This window comes from Saimiri boliviensis, chromosome 13 (genome assembly GCF_048565385.1).
Source record: "Saimiri boliviensis isolate mSaiBol1 chromosome 13, mSaiBol1.pri, whole genome shotgun sequence".
NCBI lineage: Eukaryota > Metazoa > Chordata > Mammalia > Primates > Cebidae > Saimiri > Saimiri boliviensis.
In genome coordinates, this window is record NC_133461.1 from 94,974,262 (window position 1) to 94,996,445 (window position 22,184).

Here is a 22,184-nt window from a genome sequence, read left to right on the forward strand (position 1 = left end):
AACTAAATGAGATAATGCATATGATAAGCACTATGCAGATGTTAGTTTCTTCTAAAATTATCATTTTAAGAAATAGTTACTTTTGGCAGAGAGGAGGAATGGAATTAACTTTTACTGAGTCCTACACACAATGCTCATGAATTCTCCATCTTAGTGAAGCCACGGCAGTTAAAAGCTGTATGTATTATCATTAACCTCATGTGACAGAGGCAAGGTGAAAACAAGTTCCCTCGTCACCACTGACATAGCCTAGGTAGCAGTAAACTATTACCTTTTTCTTATGACTGTGGAAAATATCTTCTGTGGAGTATAGAGACATAATAGCTACACCAAGAGATTACTTAGGGAGGCGGTAGACCAGTAACTTTCCAAGCAGTGAAATTCACTACCAAGCCTTTAGACTCCATATGTTCAGCTATACGGGTTTTGACAAATGCAATGAGTCATGTATCCACCACCACAGTACCACAACAAATGATCCCACCACTCTGAAAATTCCCTCATGCTGTCCCTTTGTGTGGTTTAGAGATTAGGGTAGAATCAAACAGCTAACATGCCGTATTCAGGTCTCTGCTTCCCAGGACCTAGTTCCCTGAGCTCCTGAATGGGACTCAGCTTATCAACAACCCCAGCTTAGTGGTCCAGTGACTGTGAACCCCACAGCTTATTTCTATTGATTATGTTCTTCAAGGATAGAGATTATTTTTAGTTTCTTACACTGTAACCCTAGTCTGGGCTAGCCTCAGACAATGTAACCATGGTCTGGGCTAGCCTCAGGCACTACAACCCTAGTCTAGACTAGTCCTGGGCACTAGTTACCTAGCCTAGGCTAGCCTCAGGCACTGCTTAGAGGCAGGCACCAAGGATCCATGAGCCAAGATGCCCTACAAGTACCCCTACCCCATCCACCATCTGCCATCAAGCCATCACAGGGCTAGACATCATGGGCTGGGGCCTTGGCAGACTTTCCCCTTGGGGCCCAGAGTCCCTTTGTATGACACCTAAAAGTTCCAAAGCATAACAGACCTTCTTTTTGAGACAGAGTCTCACTCTGTCACCCAGGCCGGAGTGCAGCAACACAATCTCGACTCACTGCAACCTCCACCTCCCAGGTTCAAGTGATTCTCCTGCCTCATCCTCCCAAGAAGTTGGGATTACAGGTGCCCACCACCACACCCAGCTAATTTTTGTATTTTTAGTAGAGATGGGATTGCACCATGTTGGCCAGGCTGGTCTTGAACTCCTGACCTCAAGTGATCGGTCCGCCTCAGCCTCCCAAAGTGCTAGGTTGATAGGCATGAACCACTGAGCCTAGCCACAGGCCCTCTATTTCTCCTCCATTTTCCTATTTAGAAAGTAGAAGCCAGAGACTGAATCTGCACAATTCCTACGCTATAACAACAAAATACATGGTCACAGCAAGTGAATCTGTGTTTTAAAAACACATTCTCTTTTCTTTTTTCTTGCCATCAATGTACTGTTTCTATTTCATGTGAACTGATAATTATTATATGTAGTGCTTTCCCATCACGAACACTTCGTCATTTTTTAAAAACATGGCTTTGATCATGTCACTTCCCTGCCCCGAAACATGACCCAGTTTGCAGTTGTTTACTATTTAGCTGTCTCTAAATGCACCCAAATTGCCTCCCCTGCCTCTCCCACACAAAGCTCTGCTCTGGCCAAACAGGACTTATTTCCATCCACTCTACCCTTGCCTCTTCTGCAGGGGTCACCACCACAATGAAGCCCTCTCAGACCACAGGAATGAACTTCCTCTCTCATCTGGATTCCTGTAACCAAATTCCCCATCATCCTAAGATGTCCCGACATATGGCGATTAACACATGCCCTGCAAGGTCTCTCACTGTTGTAAAGACGTAAGCTTCCCTTGAGTAACCATCTGTCTTTGTCTTGTAGACACTGTGAACTGAGTAACAGATTCTTTCCCTCCACCTGCTGACTGCTAAAACCTGAAAGCTAAATTTGTATCCTACTTCTAGGAAGCACACAGGACCTTATGCCACACATACATGATATGCACATACACTATTCAAAACAGCAACTTATACTTCAGCCCTGGCTCAAATCCTTCCTACCCTTTTTTTCTCTTGGACTCATTTGTCTTTCTGATTTATATTTTATCTAGACACATTTCATGCATTTTTTGGAAGGTGGGGTGAGAATGAGTAGGAAAAAGCTAGACTCATTCTTTCCCATGCCTGGCACAGACACCCTGTACTCCCCATGATGCGAAGCTGACAAGAGGATCTTCCCATGCTGATATTTGTCATTATATAAGGGGTGGGTCTGGAAGTAGGCACATTTTCTTCAATCTGCCTCTGTTATGACCAACCAGACCTCAGGAAGTCCCTAAGCCTGGGTATATTAAACATCACCAAGGTCCTGATCTAGAACGCTGCCATTCCTTTTAAGATTTTTTCAGGAAAAGACAAGACAACAGATGCCAGGAGCTAAATGTCCAAAATAGTTGTGTGATGATAATGGGAACATATCAGCAAAAAATCCCTACGTTGTTTCTTACTAGGAGTCTAGACCTTTATCTTCCCCTCTTCGTACAAAGCTTCATGTCCACAATTAAAGCCTCTCATTCTGCAAGTGTTTGTCTGAGTCATTTCTATGTGGGAGGATGCCAGACAATGCCAGCTGCCTCCATTCTCCTTTCTCCTTTATGAGTAGAACCCCAATTTTTCTCCAGGCAGCAATATATTCTCCCATAATATATATATATATATACACATATATATATATATATATATATATGTGTATATATATATATATGTGTGTGTATATATATATATATATATAAACTAACAAACAAACAAAAAAACAAACAAACAATAAAAAAACACACCCCTTCCCCAGATCCCCTGAAGCTAAGTATGGTCACATGGCATACTTCTGGCCAGTAAGACATGTGCTGGAGCCCACTAGTTAGGGCTGTAAAGGCTAGAGACTATTTTTAGTTTCTTGTACTGTAACCCTAGTCTTGGCTAGCCTCAGGCACTGTAACTGTGGTCTGGGCTAGCCTCAGGCACTGCAACCCTGGCACTACAAAAATAATAAAAGGAGCACAGGTTTATAAATCATTCTATTATAAAGACACATGCACACATGTTTATTGTGGCACTGTTCACAACAGCAAAGACTTGGAACTAACCCACATGGCCATTAATTATAGCCTGGATAAAGAAAATGTGGCACATATACACCATGGAATACTATGCAGCCATAAAAAAGGATGACTTCATGTCCTTTGCAGGGACATGGATGAAGCTGGAAACCATTCTCAGCAAACTGACACAAGAACAGAAAACCAAACACCGCATGTTCTCACTCATAAGTGGGTGTTGAACAAAGAGAACACATGGACACAGGAAGGGGAACATCACACACCAGGGTCTATCGGAGGGTGAGAGGCTAGGGGAGGGATAGTTGGAGGGTGGGAGGCTAGGGGAGGGATAGCGTTAGGAGAAATATCTAATGTAGATGACGGGATGACGGATGCAGCAAACCACCATGGTACATGTATACCTGTGTAAAAAATCTGCACGTTCTGCACCTGAACCCCAGAACTTAGAATATAATAATAAATTTAAAAAATTAAAAATAAAAGGAGCACACTAGGCTGGCCCCTCCCTTTTGACCGCACCTTTTCCCCTGTGGACCACCTGGAAGGTAGATTTAATGACAGAGGTACAAGAGCCATTTTGCAAACCTGAGAATGACAAGAAAAGCAGAAGAGAAAGCTAAAGGGCACTGGTGACATGGAAGACCGGCTGCACCAGTCCCGGGCCACTAGCCCTAAGCCTCTCCTAGCACAAGAGAAGTAAAATCCTACATTTCACGCCAGCCTTTTAGGTTTTCTATTACAGGCAGTCAAACTCAATCCCCAGTGATGTAGGGAGGCAGTATGCTTAATAATAGGAGAGATAAATAAGACACAGTCCCAGTCCGCACATGGTTCTCATCTATCAGAGGGAGATAAGAAACTTAGAGGAATAATCATGAAGCCTGATGGACCGTGACAAGCACATGAACCATAGCTGGGGTGCTCAAGAGAGTTTGGAGGAGGGAGAAATGGCTTCTAGCTAAAAGCATTTAAATTGGGACACTTCACACTAAAATATCACATTTATCCTACCTGGAGAGACACTGTTCAGTCCAAGAGAATCAACCTATCCTGGTAGAACTGTGCATACATGTCTTGGGGGGTAGTTTTAAGCAGTGGCTCCCCTTCCCTGGACAGGGCTAAGGATTGTGGCTGTGCCAGGCATGGCATGGGAATGCATCACACTGATTCTCTCTCTCCACTTTCCCCCACCTCTTTCTCCCATCCACTTGCTTGTTCTCTGTGCCCAAAAGGAAAAAACTTTCCTCCATCCCTATCTGGACGATTCTGCTGCTGGTGGTTCATGTGCAAGAATGTCCTAGCGAAGCAGCACCTAGAGGAGGGTTCTGGTTGCACGTTTTAAAACAACAAAGCCCTGGGTGAATAATCTGAGCCTGACACCTGCCCCAAAGGGGACCCGCCGAGGTGGGAAGAGCAGCCCTGTACAGAGGCCCTGAGACCTCAGATCTCATCTCCTACTGGAGCTGCACAGCCAGGACGGACTAGAAAATACACACTGGGTATTTTAGTACTGTTTCCTGGACCACACTAGGTAACAATAAACATGGGGTCGAAGAATCAGTGACCGAAAGGTATAGCTGGCCCTCTCCTTTTCTGCTGGAACTCAACTCATCTTGAAATGTTCCCCATTGGGTTCTCAATTCAAGGCTGGCACCCAAGAACCACGTGGGGGATATCTGCTAGATTTTCTCTTGAGTCCTAGTCCTGTCACCACCATTTCCCAAACCTGCTGTGAACACCACCCCAGAGACAGTGAAACTGATCTCCATGCCTGCGAAACAAGCTGGAGCTCCTAGCCAAGACCCCAAGCCCTCTGCCTACTCCACCCACCATATATAGAAGGATTTTGATCAATAAAGTATGGAAATCACTGTTTTCTCTCCGAAATCTGTAACTACAAAAATATTTTACCCAAAACACCAAGGCTGTAAGAAGTCAAGAGAATTGTCTGTCATTGAAAAGGTTAAATTTGAAAAGACTACCAAAGTCTTCTCATTTATATCACATAGTTGAGAAATATCATGTATTGCACTGAGAACACATTTATGCCTAATGAGCTACACTATCTATGCAAATTAAAACATGCTAATTGGCTTTAGCTGTTCCTTTACATAAAGTCAATATTTGTGTGGATCATTAAATGCATCCCTTTCATATTAATTTCAAAAGAAAAATTAATTGCTATACAAACAAACTCCCTGCTGCAGCCAATGTAAAGATTCAAATCTAAAATGTTGATACAGTAAAACATTTACCATGTCAGCTCCCAGTACCTAGTAAGTCTTCAACTCAAGTAAAAAAGGAATTTTTGTATTGAATTTTTTTCTGTGATTTAAAACATTAATTAATGTTGATTCAAGTTCAGTATAAACCTTTTGCTTACATTTCAAATTCATTTAAAATAAGCACTTATTTATCTATTGTTTTTCCTTATTAGATGAGAAAAAGAACATTACAACCAAGAAGTAAACAAAAGAAATTGGTTCCTTGAGACACCCCCTGCCTGTCCCATTGGCTGCCCTCTCCCCTAAAGTGTACCCATTACCCTAGACTGGGGAGATCTTATGCAAATGGTGTTGATTACAGATGGGAGCAGATGGGAGTGTGCAGCCCATCAAGCTCAATCCACCTGGCTACGCTGAAGGGGCCTCACAGTCCTGGTGTGTTGACCAGAGTCATGGTTGGGCACTGGCCTTGCACACTCACCAAAGGCAGGGTCATCATTCAGAGGACTCAGATTAACCATGCCCACAGTGCTGGGCATGACTAGGGAACCAACTCTTCTTTTCCAGTGGGAATTAACATCTTGGGGACCAGCATATTCTCCCCAAGTAGCGAGATCTGCCAACATGGAAAGCCCAATAAATATCAGAACGTTGCTGAGAAAATCAGAACAGAAACAAGTACCACCATTTCCCAAATGTTTTCAGAGCAAATAGAATATTTGGATTTCCGTAGCTGTCACTACTACCTGTCACCAATCTCTATTCTAGAGACAAAGACTAGCTAGGCAATTCCAATGTCTCAAGAGTCTCCCTTTTCAGTCATCTCCACTATGGAGCAAGGCTATTATTTAGCATATTTGTATATGCTAATTTATTTTCTCAGATTACCTGCAAGCCTCTGTCCTGGGAACTCTTCACCTTATTTTGGGCTTTGGCCCAAAGACCCAACAGATTGATGCTAAAATTTAAGATCAGTCTGATTTCTTTTATTTTTAAGCCCTTATATTTGAAGGAACTTATATTTGGGGCATACACCCAAATAAATAAAAACCACATCATGTGTGTGTGTTTAATATTGTTAATGTGCTAATGAAAGACAAGTGGGCCATAATAAAAACCCAAAATAATCTTAAGGTGCTGATCTTTCGAAGGCGTAATTATCACTTATATCATGAAAAATGTCACACCGCTTTCACATTATGCAAATGCAAGCTACTATTCTGAAACAAGAATAAATCAGTGTTTGCCATAAGCCTCAAGACGAGTTAACTTTGTCAGTTCTCATGTTATCAACAGGAAGAAAAGGGAATGGAATTAATAATATGATCCACTAAGGAATGGAAGTTGCTGGGACAGAGAGAGATGAAGGCACCAGGAGGAAGGGCACAGCCAACAGGTTTGCTTTCTGGTACAAGGACACAGAGGTCATGGTTAATTCCTCTCACATTGGGTCTTAATTTTTGGAAAAAGTGCCTCATTTGAAAAGCTTACAGTAAGCTCTAATGATAACATTGTACCATTTGATGGTGCTGTGCATGAGAAAATTCTAAAAGCACTCTGGAAAATCCAAGTGGCTATGTTATGATCTGTAAACCGTCCTGGTCCCAAATGAAAATGAAAATATAAACAACTGGTATGAAGACAAAGCTCTGACCTATAGTTCCATGCTTAACCAAAAAGTCTATTTTTAAAGAGCAGGAAACTTTTTTCTATCAGTAGAAGTATTAACATACTACCATTTCTTTTGAGGAGGGGAGGCCTCAAATCTCCCAGTTTGAAAACTCTAGGATTTCTGGCTCTCAGTTAGATTTGTGCCTAAATTCTCCCTAAAATGGAGATTTTGAATAAAACCTCCATGCTGATTTTTCAATATCCAATAAGCTGAGCACGAGTTATCCAGGAAAGTAAGACCACCGCTGCCCAGCAGCACATTTGTATCAGTTTCCCAGGGCTGCTGCCACAAATTACCCCAAACCTGGCAGCTTAAAACAACCCAAGTGTATTATCTTAAAATGCTGGCAGTCAGATGTCCGAAATGCATCTCACTGGGCTAAAATCTAGGGCTCAGAAGAGCTGCATTCCCTCTGGAGGCTCTAGGATAATCTATTTCTTTGCATCTTCCAGTGTCCAGAAAATCCGTTTTAAATCCCTGCTTTTTCCGGGGGCTTTGGTTGGTGGCTCCTGAATCTATCTTCAAAGCCAGCAACGGCTGGCTGAGTTATTCTCTTACTGCATCACTTTGGTTCTCTGCTTTCATCACCACCTCTCCTTCTCCGATTCTTTCAAGAAGTCTGTGATTACACTGGGCCCACCCAGATAACACAGGATAATTTCTCCATCTCAAGGTCCCTCCCTTCATCACATCAAAGTTCCTTCTGCTGCATATAATAACAGATTATAGACGACAAGGGTTAGGACACAGCCGTCTTTAGGAGACCATTATTCCTCCTGCTGTTGCACTCTCAGCTAATATACAAGGATTCACAAAATACAATGAAGGTGGGATGAAGTCAATACAAGCTGCAAATATAAATCTGTGCTCAGATATTCTAAGTTCCACAGCCTTATGGGTTTCATGGGCAAACACACTGCATCCTCTGTGTGTTGTGTCCATGCGTCGTGATCTTTCAGGGAGAGTGGAGGAGGAAAGACAGCAGTATGTGTGCCTGGTGTTCCTGCATTCCCTTCTTCGGCTGGTGATGTATGACTCTTCACCATCCCACGTGAGCAGGGAGATGCACACTCAGCATCTCCCAGACCCCTGCTGCCCCTGATCTCACCTCCCTGGCTTCATTGAGGCTGTCTGACTCATGAGTTCCAACCTTGCTCCTGCCCATGCTTCCATCTACTCATCTCTGACTGCTGCTGTTTAACCTGACCCAGTGTTCATCCTCACCCAATAAACTACAGAAGATCAGAAATAAGCACCAAGTCTCCCTCTGACACTACAAATAACTGCCCATGTTCAGGCAAGTGCAGAAGTCCAAGGCACTAAGCTTTGCAAGCACCTTGCCAGTGCAGCCCACCCTCCATTCTAAAGAGGCGGGTGAGTTCTGGAACGCACAGCTGTAAGGATCTATGTGCTGGCTGCTCGAGGCAGAGGAGCACCCAGTGTGGCTCCGAAAAGTATTTTGGTAAACAAGATGAAATCCAATGCACCAAAAGACCTGAATTTCTTTTAACACTTTACTTTTTTAGAGCAATTTTAGGTTCACAACATAATTGAGAGGAAGATACAGAGATTTCCCATATACCCTCTAACCCCCAACACATGCACAGCTTCCCCTATTACCCACATACCCTAGGAGAGTGGTAGGTACATTTGTTATACTCAAAACTACATTGACACATCATTATCAGCTAAAGTTCATAACTTAGGGTTCACTCTTGGTACTGGACGTTCTGAGTCTGAACAAATGGACAATAACATGGCTCCATAATGATAGTATCATTCAGAGTAGGTTCAACTTAAAATCCCCTGTGTTCTGAAGACTTAATTTTTTTTTTTTTTTTTTTTTTTTTTTTTTTGGAAAAGTCTCTGTGGCCATATTATCTAGGGAAAGTCATACGGCCTTGAATTTTCTAACAAAATATTGATAATTCTGCCTGAATTGCCTGTATATTGGAAATAATATAAACTCCATGTATTTGAATAAAAAAGTAATTGTAAATAGTTACAAATTTTAAGATAACATTAAATTTTAACAAAATAATATGTAGGGCCTTTGATAAATGAAATAGCCCTATGGTTCTAAATAATTTTTAAAATTTGCTTATGAAACAAAAAATTGTTAACTACCTTGATAAATATGGAACATTCATGCCATCTAATGTCATACAACTACTGTTATGAAATGAAAATATTCATTTCTATGTTTATGTTTTTGTTTTCATGTTTACTTTTTGTTTCTTTTCCGTTTTATAGTTGACAAAAATTTTGTACATTTACAAGATGCAACATGATGTTTTGATATATGACTATATTGTAAAATGATTAAGTCAAGCTACTTAGCATATGCTCACCTCACACGCTTATCATTTTTTGTGGTGAGAACATTGAAGCTCTACTCTCTCAGCAATTAAAAAACTATACATTAACTAGAGTCACCATGTACAAATATTTTCAGAATGAATATAAAGTCATATAAACAATATAATACTGACTATGAAAAAATATACTAGAAGACAATGGAAGGAAACCACATCAAACGTTGGCAGAAATTTCCTCCGGATAGCAAGTATATCCGTTAAAAATCATTAGTGGCAAACAGCAGGAACCGATTCTGACTAGCTCCAACAAACGGGGTTTTGTTAGGATACTGAGAGCTCAGAGGACTGAAGGCTGAGGAGCCACACCAATGAATCAGTGAGCACTAAGGCAGTTCCAGAGGCTTCTAGACAGCAACCTTAGGAACATGCTCATACAGACTTACTGGTCAAGGTGCATCTCCAAGAATGAATAAACTCCTGGGCTTTTATTCCCCTCAAATTTCAAATCCCTGGGAACAGGCTTGCTATTGGTCCAGCCTGGGTCACACACCCACCCCTGGGGCTGAAGGAAGGCACCCAACCTGCTTTTCAATCACACAAGACATGCATCCCTTATCGGGGAGACATGTGATTCCCCAAAAGGAAATCAGAGGGCTTATGGAAGGGAGTGGATGATGAGCAGCATGAAGGAAAAACAAATGCCCAGTGGAATTAAGAGAGAATTTTTTCTTCTCTTTAATTATATTCTTTAGTTGGCAGGTTGCATGTAGTAATTACAAGTTGTGTTAGTTTTCTTTCTTTTCTTTTTTTTTTTTTTTTTTTTTTTTTTGGATAATTCTGGCTCTGTCACTCAGGCTGGAATACAATGGTACGATCATAGCTCACTGCAATCTCCACCTCCCAGGCTCAAGTCATCCTCCCAACTCAGCTTCCCAAGTAGCTGAGATTACAGGCTCGTGTTACTATACCCAGCTAATTTTTGTGTTTTTTGAAGACACAGAGTTTCACCATACTGCCCAGGCTGGTCTCGAACTCCTGGGCTCCAGCGATACAGCCGCCTCGGCCTCCCAAAGGAATTATAGGTGTCAGCCACTGCAATTGGCCATAAGTTGTTTCTGTCAAGATAATTATATTCTCCTTTTTGATCATGGTTGATGGTTGCCCATCAAAATATGCTCTCCTCTTTTCCCTAACACCATGGCTGGGTGACATTTCCCATCCTTCCTGCAGGTGTGACCATGGGACGAAGGTAGGGCTCAGTTTCCTCCCATGGAAAGTGATCAAAAGCCCTGCCTCTTCCCTGAGGCTTCCTAGGGCTGCTCACCTGGGATGTTCCCCTCAGACCACATGAGTGAGAAATAAACATGTATTTCCTTAAACAACTAAAATTATCATTGAGTCTCTTTGTGGCACAAAGAGATTGGCCTTATCTTAATGAATAGAAGCAAGATGTCATTCCAAGTGTGACAGGAGTTTATGTGTGTTGCTCTAAGAGGGTGCCATGTAATGATTAAGAACCCACATTTGGCCAGGTACAATGGCTCACACCTGTAATTTCAGCACTTCAGGAGGCTGAGGTGGGTGGATTACAAGGTCAGGAGTTCAAGACCAGCCTGGCCAATATGGTGAAGCCCTATCTCTACTAAAAATACAAAAATTAGGCTGGCATAGTGGCGTGCGCCTATAATCCCAGCTACTCAGGAGGCTGAGGCAGGAGAACAACTGGAACCCGGGGGGCAGAGGTTGCAGTGAGCCGAGATCACTCCACTGCACTCCAGCCTAGGAAACAGAGTGAGACTCTATCTCAAAGAAAAAAAAAAAAAGAAAAAAGAACTACACTAAACTGCTTGGGCTTAAATCTGAGCTCTTGCACTTACTAGCAGCATGGCCTGGGCAGGTTATTTAGACATTTGGTGCCTCTGTTTCCTCATCTGTAAAATCTCATAGGGTTGTTGTGAGGATTAAGAAAAATCTTCTATGTAAAACCTAACTGTGACTCACACAAAGGAAACACTATGATAACTTCTACATTACTTCAAAAGAAGTAGTCTCATTTTTCCACAGTCCCTGTTCAATAATTCTTACGGAAAAAACTAACACATCTACAGGTCAGCTCTAAAAAGAAAAAAGTTAATAAGAATGTAGGCTAAAACATCAAGCATTCTTTGTGCAGTAGACATTATTAATGCTGTAGAAAAAAATGATCTGTTTGAGAAGTTTGAAGAAATGCTTCAACTCACTGGTGTGAGCTGAAGATTGAATTTCATTTTAAACTCTTCTATTTCAGGGTTCTATGAGTTTAGGTCAGACTTATAATCTTATTTGCACAGACTTGTTCTAATCTGAGTACACATGCACACACACTCTCATTGATTCTGAGGCCACATGTTCATTCCACATTTCAGCCCACGATTTATGCTGTTGTAGGAATAAAGTACTATTCATTCAATGCAGAGGCATGCTGCCTCTGTATAAAAAGGTGGCTTGTTAATTCATTTCTCAAGTTTTAATACTTCCTTACAATTTCTACCAAAAATTCTGGAACGTTTTTAGGTGTGTATGACTGCACTGTGGAAAAAAAAGGTAACCCTTTCCTCAACCCCCACAAAAGGCTTAACTCACCTGCCTTTAGACAGGGCCTTTGAGAAGGTGAAATTAAAATAAAATTGTCCTTCAAGCAGGCAGTGTGATTTCTAAGAAGTTATGGGTTACAAATATGTTACTAAACAAGTTTACTAAGGGAAAAATGTTAAGGGTTCATAATCTTTTTTAAGATGATATACTTCCCCAAGACAATTAACACAAATTTCCTCTTATTTCTTCTCACAAAATATTCCATGGATAATTCCTTAACAATATAAACCAGTTAAATGTGACCTACTAGATACAACTAAGTGAGTACTAAAATGCAGCACTATTGTAAGGAAGAAAAGTCATGTCTTTTGAAAATTAATACATACAACCGCATGTGGTGGCTCATGCCTGTAATCCCAGCACTTTGGGAGGCTGAGGCAGGTGGATCATGAGGTCAGGAGTTCGAGAACAGCCTGAACAACATGGTAAAACTCTGTCTCTACTAAAAATACAAAAATTAGCTGGGAATGGTGGTGCGTGCCTATAATCCCAGCTACTCAGGAGGCTGAAGCAAGAGAATTGCTTGAACCTGGGAGGCGGAGGTTGCAGTGAGTCAAGATCGCACCGCTGCACTCCAGCCTGGGAGTAAGATTCCATCTCAAAAAAAAAAAAAGATAGAAAATTAATACACACACTCGGAAGTCTCTGAGCACATTAAACCAAGGGAACTAAATAACATATGGTGTTAAGAAGAACTCTCAGCTCATTCTAATATTTGCTTATTCATTTTTTTGTTTGCTTGCTTGCTTGTTAAATAATTGTGTGCATATTTGCAGACGGTGCTTATGTGCAAACTAGTAACCATTCCTATGTATGGTTCCTCATTCCTCTAAGGGCAGAATTTAAGACCCATGGGTGGAAGCTATAAAACGCTTCCAAATCCAGCCATACAGATGCAGAATGGCCTGCCTTGCGAAGTAGTGAGTTTGCTGTCCCAGGAGTATTCAAACACAGACTGGACAACCAGGAATGCTGTAGAGAGGCTTCAAGGATCAGAAGGCTAGCTAGAGTAGATACAGGTTCTTTTTAACTTAGAGAGCCTAAGACCTTACCAAGGCCAATTAAAAGACTTCAATTCAATTCATTTTGATCTAACATTGTTTTTGTCTTACACTTCCTGGTCCAGGAATAATCTGCCACAGAAGACTGGAGAACATGCCATGAATGCCACAAAAATGCCCTTCCCCCTCCTTTGTCCTCTTCTCTGATCACATAGAGAAGGATGGTCCCAAATGACCTTGTGCCTGGAAGATTCTTGGGTTCTACAGCTGTTAGAAAGAAGAGTTGAATGGGCATCCTATGAAGAAGTTCCCTTTTTGTGAGGAAGCATCATTTTTCATTTCCCCAGCACCTTCAGCTCTCAGGAGGATAAAGCAGCCTGCTAGCAGAACTATGGTGCTGATGTCACCTGCTATTCCCTCTATGTTCAGAGGGGAGAGACCTCAGAGAAAGGGTGCCAGTGGAGCCCACCAGACTAGAGACCTTTACCGTCTTACTGATCATGCTCATGGAATGTTTCAAGATCCCCAGTCTGTAATCACAACTCTCATCTGCATGAGTTACAGAAAAGCAGAAAGCTCATTCCTTGAGAAATACAAAGTCAAAATCACATTAAAAGCCATCACACTCCCTTCTTTACACTCAATGTCACCGTTCCTAAATCAGAATGCTCAGAACCAACCAAGAGATCATGAAGACCAAGATATAACAACTCCTGGGAAACAGAAAGTGTAGCTCACTGGCTGGCTGAAGAGAGACTGGAAAATGCAGCCACTAACAGAATTTGCACACTGCAGGACTTCTAGTTAAGCTGCTAATAAAGAAATTGCTTAGGCTAGGGGACTAAAAACATTCTGTATTGTTAAACCGGTATTCTGTCCATGCTAAGATTGGAATTAGGATGTTTAAGTGGCCTGCTATTCTGAATAGACTTTTTCCAAGAAAGAAAAACGTACTTAAGGATAAGCAAAAAAAGTGTATAAGGTGAACCCACAGGAAGGAATAACTAGGCCACTGCTCTCAGCTGCCTGCAGTCTTTGTGTGTGGAGCTACAGGGTGACGTCCACCTGGCAGCCACCCCTCCCAGGTCCATCCAGTGATGAGAGTCACCTGGACTCCTGAGTAGGCATGAAATGGCCCCTGATCATCCCTCTGACTGTGTTCTCACAGTAGAATGTCCTTTTAAAAGTCCCTGGTATTTATTTGTTGGTAGCACTGACATAGCTCTCTTGTGTTCCATCACTTTAATCACCTTGCAAACCAGACTCCAACGGCCATTGGCCAGAGCTGAGACCAGCTTTCCTTGACCCAAGCTTGGGCAAATCAGAATGTTAAAAGCCATCGTCAGGGAATGGAGAATTAACCTGGACAGGGATCCACCCTGGGATTGAGGGGTAAAGGCTCCCTGAAAGAAAGGAAATCATGAGCCCTCTAAAGATGGCTGTTTCCTGACACATCGTCTCACGACCTAAAACCTGAGAAACCTGTGATGCCATTTTCCCATAATGCAACTCCATTAGGCTCAGTCGAATACAGCACCTCCAAACAACCAGCAACAAAAAGAAGCCCCTTGGCCAGGCGCAGTGGCTCGTGCCTGTAATCCCAGAAATTCAGGAGGCCAAGGCGGGCAGATGGCCTGAGGTCGGGAATTTGAGACCAGCCTGGCCAACATAGTGAAACCCCATTTATACTAAAAATACAAAAATTAGCCAGGTGTGATAGCACACACCTGTAATCCCAGCTACTCGCAAGGCTGAGGCATGAGAATCCCTGGAACCCGGGAGATGAAAGTTGCTATGAGCTGAGATTGCACCACTGCACTCCAGCCTGGACAACAGAGCAAAACTCCATCTCAAATAAACAAATAAATAAATATGCTGTTTTCTGACACAACATCTTACCGTCTAAAATGTAAGAAACTTATGATGCCACTCTTCTGTAATGAAACTCCGTTAGGCTTGCTTGAACACAGCACCTCCAAACACCTTGGCTATGTAACCATCTTCTATCCACGTAACTCTGAAAGAGCTAGTGGTTACATAGCCACATGCAATAGAAGATGGTTGTATGGCCACGTGAATGTACTTAATGCCACCAAACTATACACTTAAAAACGGTTGCACTACATATATTTTACCAAAATAAAAAAAATATCCAGCTCAGGCTATAATTCTTGATCAAGAAAAAGCAGATATTTACTTGTCAACGTCCTCTATAATTGTAGACTGAGAACTCTTTTAAACTGTTGCCATGGTTAATAATTTAGAAAATAAATTAAAATATTGAGTCAAATAATAACCAAGCTGTCAGGCCATGCTGCAACTCTATCTTTGGCATTTCAATTATGTATGGCATTAGAGCTTTGATCTCTGTAACGTGTTGATAGCACACAGAAAACAAGACCATTTCTAAAAATGTGTCATTGGCAAAATGCCTCCTTACCATCAATTCTAAATCTTCCAAGTTAAGAGAATCAGGTAATGTAAGCTAAAGTTGCAATCTGAATCAATCTAGGTTTAATCAGTTCTCCCTTTTCTAGAAATTAGTGTGCTAAAAACGTCATGTTTTCAAAAAAACTAGCATAACGGTTGTGTTTCTCCTGCTGTCTGTGATGAACATTAACAAGAAAAATGTGCCCTCAAAAACATTATTTTTAATTTCCTGATATGCAGAAGTCAGAGAGGTTTTGAACAGTATTTCTACAACAAAATACATCCAATTAAAATCAATCAATGTCTACTGTGGTAAACTCTATTTATCAGCTGCCATAAAACATGTACCAGAATCAGTTGCTGTGTTCAAGGACCATCTCTTGAAAATAAGAACGTGAAATTCTGACTCACTGAGAGTTGACCTTTCACTTGATATTGTCTTCTCTGATCCTGAAAGTAAAATAAAAAGCAGCCATATGTGTCTTCGTGAGACTTTCACCTAGTACCACCAGCACAGTGCCTGGCACAAAGTAATGGCTTGATTAATGTGTGTTAAAAGAATAAACAGAAAAACTATATGAAGGTTTATAAGTTAATAAAATATACAGAGCAGTGAGAAGTATTCACAGACAGTAGGCAATACATCAAGTTGCAGACAAGTCACATCTATGGATCTTTACAAATTACGTCATTTCAAAATCCATTCCCTTGCCGTATGAATCACTCTCTGTATTACTTTGCATTGCTGCATCCTACCAAGGGAAGTTTAATTGTTGTTTTGTGTTTTTAAAATGCAAATAATTTTCTAATTTGTCTATTTTGTAACTTTGATGATACTGAATATGTTGTTGTTGATTTGTTCTTTTTTAAAGCAGAATATGTAGATATCTCAAATTTATTTTGCAATACGAAGGGAATAAAATATAAATAGCAAAAAAAATGGAGCACTTGTAACTTCAAATGCTTATACTACTAACTCATCCCTTTATCCTGCTATGTTAGAAATGGTAGAGTGCTGAAAGAGGATTTCTGAGGATTAATAACTAATTTGATGATGAGTAGAACTTCTGGACAGAAGTGAAAAGAACAATCAATATCAATGTAACAAAACACTGTTTTCTTTTTCTTTTGTTTTACATAGCAGTGCTTTATATGGAAGGTATCTAGTAAATAGAAGTTAAATAAGAATAAAATCCCATCCCTATATTCTAAGTTCACATTTTATAAAGCACCCTTGTCAATTCGGAACGTACTCCTTATGGTATGTTCACATGACAAGATCACAGCCAAGGCCCACGCCCCACCAATCGTTAATGTAGAATTCTATTTAAGCATAAAAGAGATTCCATCATTGCCTGCTTCAAAACCCTATACTTTCTATTAGTGAGAATAAATCAATTCCCTATGCAGGATAACCAGCAAATCAACACCATTATCTCAAACTTTCTGAGTTAGGAGCCAGCAGCTGTGTGACATACGAAGTTTTATGCCAACATGGATTATCGCTCACCTCCTCCACAACTGCTAAGACAGAATTTTAATCAGAGGATAACAAAGGCAATGCACAATGCACTCCATGCGCTGAGTGGTCTATGGCCTTCTCTGGCTAGCACGCCCCATGCTAAATTATGCATGTTCTCTTTGCCTGAAAGACATGAGCACTGACCATTCCCAAGGGAGACTAGCTAAGGTGAGAATTCTACGTTTTGCTCCTGCTCACATCAGCAAGGATTAAGCTTTATTTGTTGTCATTAAGGACATTTTTTTCCTTAATCTACCTGGAAGTAGCCAGAATATAACCTCTGCTGCCATCCCTGAATATTGAAAAGGAAGGAACAGCTTAGCTCCAGCTTAGAATTCACGCCCAAGCCCAGGAGTGCAAGCCCAAACCATGGAGGGGGCTGGAATGTACCCTAAGAAGTGTACCCAGCTGCTTCATGGCACACCAGGGAGTCAGGGCTATCTGTCCACCCCTCATAATGAATGCTGAGATTCCTTAGTCAAGGGATGGAGCAGGACCACGCTAGTGCCAGGCCCTGGGAACTATAACAGAACCTGAATGGCCACTTCCCATATCACTTTCATCTTAGAATCAAAGCATGTGAAACAGAGATAAAAAATTTCAAAGTACCAGCCTCTTCTGCATGACCTGAAATCTACACCTTGCACCAAGCGTTAAACTAGTGAAACTAGCCTAAAGCTGCCTTAATACTTTGAATCTCTACACAGCAAACTACACTTAATTTAAGAGAATATTCTTGTAACAAATACCTGAGTCTCAGTCAATCACCGCAGCCAAACTTCAGTCAATCACAGGCTGCCAATGAATAAGGCAAATGCCTTACAAGGTAAATGTCTCATCACACTGTGCCCAAATAAGGCAAATGCCCAGCCATGACCAATGACTCTGTGTCTACACTTCCTTTTTCTGTCTATAAATATTGCCTACACACACTGCTGGGTTGAGCTCTCTGAACCTCTACCCCTCCAAGGTGCTAACTGATTCATGAATCATTCTTTGCACAAATAAATTCTGCTAAATGTAATCTGTTTGAAGTTTTTCTTTTAATGCAAGGAAGAGAAGAATAATTCTGAAGTACTCTTCCCTTCTATTAGTGTTGACTCTTGGCTAAATGTCTGAGAGGTCACAAAAAAATCTGAGGAAGAAGAAAACACAGACTTCCACTGTCAGCAATATGGCAGACTAGATAGCTGAAAAAAATCTGTACAAAACACCTAAAGTTACTGAATGTAAAAACACACACTTAATATATATGTATATGTGTGTATGTATGTATATATATATATGTCTGTGTGTGTGTATTATAAATATACATACATACTATGAATGTATATCTGAATGCATGATTGAGATGATGGAAAAACAAGGGAAATTGTCAAAGCCCTGAAATCATAGGAAAGCATGGATCTTAACAGATTAGAAAGATCAGTTTGGCCAGGCATGGTGGCTCATGCCTATAATCCCAGCACTTCGGGAGGCTGAGGCAGGTGGATCACGAGGTCAAGAGATCGAGACCATCCTGGCCAACATGGCGAAACCCCGTCTCTACTAAAAATACAAAAAATAGCCAGGCATGGTGGCAAGTGCCTGTGGTCCCAGCTACTCGGGAGGCTGAGGCGGAAGAATTACTTGAACCCAGGAGGCGGAGGTTGCAGTGAGCCGAGAATGTGCCGCTGCACACCAGCTTGGCAACAGAGCAAGACTCTGTTTCAAAAAAAAGAAAAAAAAAAAAAGAAGAAAAAAGAAAAAAAGATCAGGTTTGTTCTTGGTAGCCCAGAAATTAATGTTAGTGAGCAATATAGAAGGGGCAGGGGGCAATGCCTAGGGCATATGCTGGGGCCAGAGATTGCCAGAGAAGCTTTCATGCACAGAACTGGAACCCCCAAAATGCAGCAGTCTTAGGAGGTAAATAGAAAAATATGATCCAAGAAAGCAAGTGGAGATGCTTGCCTATCTCAGCATTGGCTCTGGGTGAAAAATGAAAAAGAGGTCCCCTAAGAGAGCCTCATTGCAAGGCCTCCTTCACAAAGGTATGGAATGAAATTGGCCCTTTGTGACCCCAAAATTTCCAGACCAAAGATTTCATTTTGAAACACCTTGGAGTGATAGTACTCCCAGATACCTCCAAGAAATAAATATAAGACCTCTCTAAACAAACACACTTTAAATACAGGCCTCAAAAAACTCCCACATTAACATTCCCACAGGTAACATCCCAGTGACCAGAAGCTCAAATCAAAATACCACAAAACTCTTGGAGAAAAAGCTGTCATGAGCAAGTAACAGAAAATAAAACCAAGCTGCAAAATTACATGCACAAAAATTGCAGATATTGGAATTATCAAATAAGGACTATAAAAATGTTTTAAGTGTATGGCACAAGACAGAGACTATCAAAAACTATTAGCTAGACTTTAAAAAATAAAGTGTTATGTACTGAAAGAAAACCTGACCCTTACTTAACAACTTTACATGAAAAACTTGTTAAATATAAATACATTCCAATAGGCCAGGCGTGGTGGCTTATGTGTGTAAGTAATCCCAGCACTTTGGGAGGCTGAGGCAGGTGGATCGATCACCTGAGGTCAAGAGTTTGAGAACAGCCTGGCCAACATCGCAAAATCCCATCTCTACTAAAAATACAAAAAAAAAAAAAAAAAAAAAAGGCCGGGCACAGTGGCTCATGCCTGTAATCCCAGCACTTTGGGAGGCAGAGGCGGGCAGATCACGAGTTCAAGAGATCGGGACCATCCTGGCCAACATGGTGAAACCCTGTCTCTACTAAAAATATAAAAATTAACTGGGTGTGGTGGTGCATGCCTGTAGTCCCAGCTACTCAGGAGGCTGAGGCAGGAGAACTGCTTGAACCCGGGAGGCAGAGGTTGCAGTGAGCCAAGGTTGTGCCATTGCACTCCAGCCTGGCACTTGGCGACAGAGATTCTGTCTCAAAAAAAAAAAAAAAAAAAAAAAAATTAGCCAGATGTAGTGGTGCGTGCCTGTAGTCCCAGCTACTTGTGAGGCTGAGGTAAGAGAATTGCTTGAACCCAGGAGGCGGAGGTTGGCAATGAGCTGAGATTGAGCCACTCCAGCCTGGGTGACAGAGTGAGACTCCATCTCTATTTTAAAAAAAGGTTTTCAATAAATTTAATGGAGAAAAATTATAATGCATTTCATCTCCATGGAAGACATCCAAACAATCTTCACGGGTAGAATAATATATCAATTGAACAATGAAAACAAATTCAAATCCTAAAAACAATTTGAAATGAATAAATATATAGTATAGAAAAAATATAAAGTACATAAAAATGCAATGCAAGAAAGGCCTTTTTCTTCTTTTTATACAATTTAATCAATTTTTAATCAATTTTCAACATCTGGTAAGTTTATGGGTATTTCACACTCAAATCTGCATGTAAAAATAATATTGCAACATGGGAAAACACATTTAAGGCAAAATGAAAAATGCTTCAAAACTTATGAAAATAGTGCAAATATAACAAGCTAAAGAGATGCAGAGATATACAACAGCATCTCTTCTTCTCTTTTGTTTGTAATATGTGCACAGCAAATGTTTTAATTCATCCAAACACAAAGCAGAATTCAAATTTCCTTAGCACAGATCAGAAAACTATAGCCCACTTGTTTGCATAAATAAAGTTTTATTCAAATATAGCTGTGCTCATTCATTTACATATTGTCTATGGCTCCTTTTTGCTTGTGACAACAGACTTGAGTAGTTGTAATATACACTGCATGGCCCACAATAGCCTAAAATACTTACTATCTGGCCCTTTACAGAAAAAGTTTCTATAGGATAGTCTCACAAACCGCTGTGTCTTTACCTGAATTCCTAATGTCTAAATATCACTTCCTATAGGATTTTATTTCCTGTACTTGGGACTAAGAAAGTCATGAAGCCTCAACAGCCCCCCCCCCCAAAAAAAAAAACAAAAACAAAAAAATAAACAAAGGAATCATCCAAAAAGTGGTACTATTTTTCAAAAAGCCATTAAATAAATAGTTCTTATCCACAGTATGTCTGCACATTGACATTAAAAACCTAATAGATGGTCTATATATTGTATTGGACATGGTTAAAAAAAGAATTTATAAAACAGAAGTTATAGTTGACAAATTATCCAGAAAACAGTACAGAGGGAGAAAAAAGATAGACATATAAACTAGACTAAGGAACAGACAGGAAATCTACAGTACATCTCACTGGAGTTCCAGAAGGAAATACCAGCAACATTGGAGAAAGAGGTTATTTTCAAAGAAATAATGGCTGAGAATTTTCCAAGACTGATGAAAGACAATTGGGAGGTAAATTAGAAAAATATGATCCAAGAAAGCAAGTGGAGATGCTTGCCTATCTCAGCACTGACTCTGGGTGAAAAATGAAAAAAAGATCCTCTAAGAATGCCTAATTGCAAGTTCCTTGAGTTCAGGAAGCTCACAAAACCCTAAACAGGAAAAAAAAAAAAAAATCCCCTCTTATCACATTAAAAATAAAACCAGAAAGGAGAGAGTGGTGATAGGAAAAACAAAGATATTTAAAGTAGCCAGATTTTAAAAACCATGTTTCTATAAAGAATATCAATTTAATTTAAAACTGACTTCTCAAAAGCCAGTGAAATACTATATTTAAAGTACTGAAAGTTAATAACTTCTAACCTAGAGTTTTATACCTAATGAAACTGTCTTTGAAAACTTAGAATAAAATAAAGTTACTGTCAGATAAATAAAACTATGAGAGTTGACTTCCAACAAACCCTCACAAAACAAACTTCTAAATAATGTATTTCAGGAAGTATATACATCCCAGAAAGAGGGTCTAAGAGGCAAGAAGAAACCATGAGAGGGAAAAACACATAAATGTGGTTAAACCCAAATGAATGCTCACCATTTAGCACAACAGCAATAATAATATCTAATTTGTCAATTTACAAACACAAGATAGATAAGCCAAAAATATTGAAGAGGTGGGGATAAGAGTTTTCTAATACTTTCTTTTAGGAAAAAGAAACATAAATATATTGACAAGTGATTAATTTTAGACTTTGTTAAACACATAAGGAAAAAATTTCTGAAAGAACAACTGGAAAAACAGTAGAATGTGTAACTTCCAAACTAGTAGAAGAAAAACATTGGAAAAAGATAAAAAAAAAAAACACTCAATTCTCAGGAAGGGAAAGGAGAGAAAAGGAAACATGAAATAGGATAAA

The 22,184-nt window shown here is 40.4% G+C and overlaps 1 protein-coding gene across 5 annotated transcripts in view; it reads right to left on the reverse strand.

Moving 5' to 3' along the window:
* The window catches only part of CSGALNACT1 (chondroitin sulfate N-acetylgalactosaminyltransferase 1), a 379,255-nt gene that overhangs the window by 336,111 nt on the left and 20,960 nt on the right, over positions 1–22,184 (reverse strand). The gene's annotated exons all lie outside the window — the stretch shown is intronic.